The sequence below is a fragment of the Austrofundulus limnaeus genome, unplaced genomic scaffold (assembly GCF_001266775.1).
Source record: "Austrofundulus limnaeus strain Quisiro unplaced genomic scaffold, Austrofundulus_limnaeus-1.0 Scaffold28, whole genome shotgun sequence".
NCBI lineage: Eukaryota > Metazoa > Chordata > Actinopteri > Cyprinodontiformes > Rivulidae > Austrofundulus > Austrofundulus limnaeus.
In genome coordinates, this window is record NW_013952430.1 from 3,238,780 (window position 1) to 3,247,056 (window position 8,277).

Genomic DNA, 8,277 nt, shown 5'->3' on the forward strand with positions numbered 1-8,277 from the left:
CTCCCACCCACCCACCTGCCTACCTCCTCTCAAATAATCTGCTTGCTCTGTGTGTCTTCTGAATGGAACGGGGCATCTTTTAATAGAGCCTTTAGAGTTTCAGATTTTTGTTGCAATCTTGTAACACAAGACTGGGTGTAAACTGCTTAAAAGTGAAAATTAAAGAACTCTAAGCTTTTCTTCTCAATGGTATTTTTCATACAACTTGAACCTTTTCTAACTTTAGCTTTTATGTTCTGGAACCCAAAAAAATGTTTAAATGACTTTGTCTCAGTCTGCAGAAGGTTGTTGTCAAATATGCCTAAAACAGTGTGACAATCAATCACATCGTTGTCCTCAAAGCATCAGAGAAAATCCTGAGCAAGAAGAGAATATCATTTTTTCTTTTTCAACTTTTCATTTAAATCTATTCATTTATTTTCACCTTAATACCATAGAGTTTAAGATGTCCTTTCTTATGAAGGAATTTGTCCTGCATAACTGCAACTTTGACTCAGACGTACTTAGTGTCAGGGCAGGATCCATTTCTGGGTAAGTCAGTGCACATTTGTTAATGAGTTGCTTCTTTGTTTGTAGAGATGTATAATTATCAGAGGGCGTGTTTGTGCCAAGCTGTGGAAGACACCGTACTTTTCAGACAAAAGTACACTCGCACACAAACACAGACGATGGGAGGAAGAAGAGATCAAGAAGAAGGCTGTCACAAATGTTATTTAAATAAAAAGAAAAAAAAAAGAAACTTCTCATTTCACCTAGAATCTCTTCAATACGAGTGACCTAATCTAATAGAAAAGGCTGGTGTTGGATTGCATTAACTTTAAAGAGGTTGTTCTTCTATGAAGGTAATTTTGTGCTTTTTATTGTTAAAAAAAATTCCACATCATAAATCTTTGGTTGAATCTCAAACTTTTGGTTGATGCTCTAAGTTTTTGATTGAACTCAAAAAAGTTTTGAACTCAGAGAACAAGAACATCTGGGGCGGGGCCTAAGGATGGACTACTGTAAGACGTGTCCCTATTGGTTAGTGCGGACTGAAGCGATTTCCTGGTGCACCCTGGTGTACCAACTGAATCAAATCAATACATTAAATGGCTGTTATTAGCGGATATCAGTCCCATATACTGTGTGCAGACTCTCCTTCCTCTACCTCCTAGTAGGTTGGAAGGCACTTATCAATCATTTGTATGTCTGATAATATGCATTCAGGCGCAGTGGGTTTGAATCCTCCCCTGGGACATAGAGCTCAAGTGACCGGCCCAGCTCACTGTCCTTTGACCGGGGAAAGCATTCGATCTGCAGCATGGAGACCCAGGCTGTGACTGGTGGTCGCCCCAGACTTTGCTAACGGTTGCTAACAGACAGACAGCAGAGTTTTCTTGGTCTGCTCAGACATGTTACAAATTTAAATCATCTGATCTCTGTGGTGCGATTAACCTTTCCTGAAACTTTTGAGTGAGAGGGGATTATTTTTAATCCTAGAAAACCAAAATCTAACTATTAAACGAGGCGGAGGAGGCTTGCAGGGCTCCATTGTATGTAAAATATGAAAATAAAATAAATAAATGAACCCTGGATTTTGATGAAACTTTCAGGTAAATTCTATCACTTAGAGCTCAGACTGACAGAAATTTGAGCCAAACTGCACGGTTGGTTAAATGGTTGGATTTTGGTTTTCTAGGATTAAATATGTTCCCCTGGGGTGGCCCCCGGCTACAGCCTGGATCTCCGTGCCGCAGACTGAGTGCTTTCCCCGGTCAAAGGACAGTGAGCCGGGCTAGTCACTTGAGTTCCGCATCCCGGGGAGGAGCCAAACCCACTACACCTGAATGCTTATTATCAGGTATACAAATGATTGACAAGTGTCTTCCAGCCAACTAAGAGGTAGAAGAGGATCAGTCTGCACACAGTATATGGGACTGATAACCGCTAATAACGGCCATTTAATGTATTGATTCTATTCAAAGTGAGTGCACCAAGAAATCGCTTCTGTCCGCGTTAACCAATAGGGACACGTCTTACAGTAGTTCTTCCTTAGGCCCCGCCCCGGATGTTCGTGTTCTCTGAGTTCAAAACTTTTTTGAATTTAACCAAAAACTTAGAGCAGCAACCAAAAGTTTGGGATTCAACCAAAGATTTCTGACATGTGAAAAAGAAGTTTGTTTTGTTTTTCAAACCTTTTGATTGAATAAATCATTTTTGTTGTTGTTGAAATTATTATTTTTTGATTAGTTGAAATACTTCTTTTGATTGAATTTTTTTTAATTGAAACTACTTGTATGATTGAACAATAAAAAAACAAAATTACCTTTATTCACAAGTTTACCTTAAAACAAAAGTGAAACATTTGTTGTGTTTTTATCACATGTCCCTCAAAAATTGAGCTGTCTCACCCTGATCAAATAAACTTTCCTTTCAAATTCAGTGTCAAGCTGAAGCGCATGGCAACATTTTCACACAAAGCTTTCAATAATCAGATGCTGGTTTAAACTCAAGAACTTATTACTTATTTATGAATTTATTAACATACTAATGTCAGTGTAGCAGCACTTTCTGGATTAAGTTGTTTTTCTCCATATGGGATGAAGATCAACTTGAGTATAAATTATTCTACAAGGAAAGTTATTCCAAAAAAGCCTTTGTTGTTTTATTATCTTAGATAAATTTTATAGCGACAACTGTCCCTATTGTCTGCAGTCAGTTCAGAATGCTGCCACTTGTCTTTCAGCAGGAACCTGAAGGCATCACTCCTGTTTGAGCTGACTAATGCTGGCTGGCTGGATGTTTTCATTTTGATATAAAGATTACTTTTACAGTTTTAAATGGCATGGCACCCAGTTATTTAATGGACCTTTTGAACTTTTACAATCCAAACAGAGCACTGAGATCCTCCAGCCACATGCTTCAAGGACCAAACCGCTGGGGGCACAGGGCCTTTGCAGTGGAAGCCCCCAGACTTGGATCGCCCTACCCATTTGTATTTATTCTGCAGAATCTGTACAGTCTTTGAAATCCCACAAAAAACTCACTTTTTTGCACTTTTAAGTTTAGTTTGAGTTCCGTGCTTTTAGTTGTGCTATTTTCTTGTTTTAGTTTCATTCTTAGGCTTTTTTAAAACTTATTTTATTTATTTTATTGTTTGATGTCTTGATTGTGAGACACTTTGGTCTTCTTCTTGTTTTTAAATGTGCTAAATAAAAACTAATACTGACATTGACATTTTTCTGTCCACCACTTAGAATAATTATTATTCCGTCGACTCTCATCCTCGGAGGTTTTAGTCAGTTTTTTTTTCTCAGAAGTACGGAAAACTTCATCTTTTCTTTTGTGACCTGGAGTTTTTGATTCCACTGTTCTCCCTCTGATTTATTTTACAGACTCAATAATGTACTCATCAAGGTTTGAATGCAAACAAATGACTCAGAATTTTCTGCAAAAAAAAAAAACATAACTGCTGATTTTGCTTATTCATCGCAAAATGCTGCAGTAGTATTTTGATAATTAATGGTTTTTTACTAATTATTTTTTACATGGAAAAAATATTTTGATAGCTATTATTACTTTAATGCATGTTACTATCAGAACAATTTGTTTAAAATAATTGATATAAAACAAAAATTTTTGCTAAAGATCACAGAATACAACAATATTTTTCATTGAATTTATTGTAAAAAGATGCAAAAGCTTTGTGTATAGCAATTAACAGCATTTTAAAAGCAATTCAATTTGTATATTTACAATATTTCAGTGTACATGAACAGTATAAACAGGAAAAAAAATATGTTGCTACAATTACACTGGGTCATCTGGTATTGTTCTCTTTTTACCTTCTACACTAACATGTTCTCTAAAAAAACAAAAACAAAGCATTTTTGCAAAGTATTTTCAGCGAAAGCGCATCACACTGCAGTGTCTCTCAGTCCCAGAAGCTGCGAGTGTCTTGTCTATTCGACAGTTCCCATTTTCATTTTCATTTTCCTGCATGCCAACCAGACATAATTCACTTAAAGCTTTTCCTTCCAACTGATCCTCAAGCCAAAACCGGGTCTGACAGTTTAATTTTCAAATTAAAAAGAACACAAAACAAAACTGAATGTCACACATTTGTTTCTGTGCACGAACACTTTCAGATGACAGGCAAAGAATATGCACGTTACAAGGTTTCCATATCAGTTTCAGAAAGCCGTAAATCATCTTTCGGTTTCCTCCCTGCCATGCTCGCTTCTCACACTTCGGCTGTTATACAGTACTTCAAAAAATGAGGTTGTAGGTTTCATATGGCACAATATCAGACATCGACATGCAGTCACAGCGCTCTCAGTGTCACAGCGAAGGGAAAGCAAAGTGGCTAAAGTGTGGTGCAAAGGAAAAGGAAGACATGCCTTGTGCATATAAAAAAAGGAACATTAAAAAAAAAAAGGTCCAAGTTGCTGGATACACATCTCCAGCAGGAGAAGACATGAAGTAAGGCTGTACAACTACAAACAGAAATTAGTGTTATACAGCATGGTTGAAAACAAAGTCATACTGAACATTACTACTAGGCTTTTGTGGTTATTTTGCATTTCTTTATGAGCATTTTCTATTTCTTTGTGGTGTGCACCTAGAAACCCAAATGGTACTCCTAGATATCATATTCTGACTGTGATGGGGAGGTGTTAGTCTACATTTGGTAATAATGGCTGTCACATATTTAACTCTTCACATCAACAACAAATTTGTAAATGATGATTCATTTTAAAGACGTTCCTTTTTTTCTTACACCAGGAAGTCACTTTCAGTAAAAGTTTGTGACTGAAGACCAAACATTTCTTTACGACACCTAAGCAACTCGTACCCTAGACATATTGTTTTACAGTAGTTTCTATTCAGTCAGGTCAGTGCAAATAACAATTAAACCTGATTTGATTGTGTGATTACTGAAGAAAAACTGAGTAAGTTCACTTGAACGCATCACTGAATACAAGAGTTCAGTGTTTTGCTTCATTTGCATCCAGAGAAGATTTTTATTGTAACAGAAGTTGTGACTGTCTCTGAACAGTTGGTTGCAAAACATTTCTTTCAAATTGGTATAAAAACTAGTAATCAAAATAGTCATCTCAGTCATCATTTATTTTTCTTCCAAAATCTAAAAGTTACATTTAAAATCACTTGTGAAGGACAGGTTTATATGAACACTTCACATGCAATTCTGACCACAAGATTCTTTAGTCACTAGTTCATTTATCTCAGTGTTGACATCTTAAATGAACATAAATATGAAATACATCACTGGATTCTGTGAACTTGACAAAACTGTTTTTAAAATGACAAATGCAATTTTTTACATAAAAAACATCATTTCCCTTTTTTAATGGGTGAACCTTTATACTGAGAGTCTTGAAAGAGAAAGTATATTTACTTAATATTTTTCCTCTAGGACCGGATTTATGTTTATGACTTGTTTATAGCACATACTCAGACTCCACCCACAGACTGCACCCAAATCTCAACAAACAAGCATGGCTGAGAAGCAAAGTAGCCAAAAGAAAAACTTTGAGACAGTGGGTGATTGTAACTTTCTAAAAGTATGGAAACAGGATGTTCGAAAAGTGAATGTACAAGATCAAGATCACAGCAAAAGTTTGTCACTAAAGGGTAAAGGTGGGAATTTTGTTTGACAATGTTGTGCCTTAATAAAACAACATATGTGTAAGCAAAGCTTGGAGGTTTAATAATTTAAAAGACACTGATTAAAACAGTCTTAAAGAGAAGTCAGATTTTAAGGACTTTTGTTTTCTCTTTTTAACAGTAAAAAATTAAAAAATGAAGCTTTATAAGGAATTCAGCCACATTTTTGATGCAGTACAGAAAAACTTTCAACAATTTTTTCTTCTTTTTCATTTTTTTTTGCCTGAACAATTAAGAATGAGTTGCTTAACTTAGAACTGTAAAACTGAAGTGATATATGAATATGCACAACTGCAACATTTGATATAGTTTCTCTACATGTCTGTCATGGTCCTGGTTCAGTTTGAATCTAGCTTGTGCTCTAATGTTTATTTTAGAATGATAAAAGCAAAACCTTCAATAGAAAATAAAAATAATAACCTAAGTCTGTTTTAATGACAATGAAAGTAATGTTTAATTGAGCCTGAACGCTTCACTGGAAAGGAAAAATAAAAAAAATAAAAGAAAAAACCCTGATCTTAACATTTTTTGACCCCTCTGTGTCAGCCATGACTGGTTGTTGTCCAGAAATCTCACTGAGTGTTTAATGACCTGACTGGCATGGGTAGACTTGGCTGAGCCTGAATTAATGTATTAAACGGAAAGTTGTCAAAAAGCCCAAACTCTCGGTTGCTTCCATTCTGCTGCTGATGGGAAAAGCAGAAACTGGAAAACAGTACAGTTTGATCATTTGTTTAATAGATTAACAAGCAAAAAGGCAAATAATCAAATGAAATACACTAGGAACTAGTTTAAAAGGACTGATGGGATTGCATGGCTATATTTGTTCATAAAGGGTCCCCTGCTTATTGGGCAGTTAAGTAACAGTTAATCGGAGAGTAATTTTATATTAGCCAGTGGAGGAATAATCTCATGTCCAAAACTGCTTTACTTTTATTTTAAGCCTTGAATAGAACAGTGGAAAAAATGTAAACTATTTACACTTTTATATTGCCATTTTTTCCCCGTTTTTATTTTACGTAAAACATTTGTCGATTCAACATTGCTAAACTATGTTAAGGTCCAAAGTGATGACTAAAACGTCGGTACCAACTTTAGATTGAAGTATCCACTTGTTATTACTGACTGCTGTTTTTTATGTTGTCACAACACAAACGGAAAAGAACAGACTTTGTAATGATATAAAACAAAATGTAGTCTATAATACATGTTTTTTTTTAAATTGTGGGAAAATAAAGACATTTTCATTAAAAAAAACAAATGCTTTGCACATCTACCCTAAGTACCTTTGCAGTAATAGTCCCCATAATATATAAGCTCAATGACATGACTGCCATTGCAATAATATTTTCCATAATAACAAATGCAGTATGTTTGTTTCTGCTGCACGTATGCTTGTTATTCTTATGCAAACTGGAATTTTGGTGATTAAAAATGTGATTTTTCATTAAAAAAGCCTTTCTAAACATGATCAAAAACGTGGATTTTGGTCAATTGTTGAATAAAACACTTGGATTTTTAGACACAATAGTGCTGAAGCTTGAGTATTCCCAAATTCTCAAATGAAAAAAAAAAAAAGAACTCCAGTTTCTTTTAGCAGTATGACAAATTATGTTTAAAATGTTCAGGAGGGTCAGTATTATCACCAACACAGTTTGAGCAAAAAGATTTCAGCAAATATTTTAAAACGTCTACAAAACATGCAGAGTAAAGTAGTAAAGCAAAGCATTGCTGATTTCAACATTTGAAACTACTGTATTATTGCAATGGATCATCTGTACCTTTAGTTTCTCATGCAATAGTAACATTTGTTTCAAGATGTCTACATGTTTTTAAAAAAGTAATCAAATAATTAATATAAAATTCATCTCTTATGGCTAAAATGCTGGTGTTACATCTTTGTTTGTTTGTTTTTTTTTCAATTCATTTGCAATGTTGGTTTAGGAAGACATATTTTGTTTAAGGGAGGTTTTTAAACGGCACAGTAGCTTGGGCTCAATGTGTGACAAAAATTATGGTAAATGATTGGGGGGATGGGGGCGGGGGCATCATCCAGTTGGTTCCCATACAGTTTGTGAGTTAGTTACATGCTGGACACTAGAGCGGCAATTTCAGCGGCAGTTTAATAGCATTTGCTGCGTAAGATGAGGACATACTTTTGCATGTACTTAAACAACTGTGGGTCCAAGAAATTCACAACCCAGAAAGTAAATAAACTATGTACAATTTCTTTTACAAAAGCCATACAAGAAGCCAAAAATAAAGTAAACAAACAAAAAATGTACAAGGCACATTTGAATTTCCACAGGCATAATTCAGCAGTGGCGCTAGGTGAAACAAATGCCTCTGCGCTTCAGAAAGGGAGTGCAAAATCTTGCCTCTTTGGTAGATAAATGGAGGCTCAGTAGCCCTTAAGGAAAAACAGAGGTGCAAAAACAAACATTCAACCATTTTAAAGTTCCTTCCTAAAAGTAAAAGTTCAGCAAAGGAAGGAACGACCAGAAAAAAAGACAAAAAAAGAATGAAAGGACAGTTAAAGAAACAGACAGACAGACAGACAGACAGACAGACAGACAGACAGACAGACAGACAGACAGACAGACAGACAGA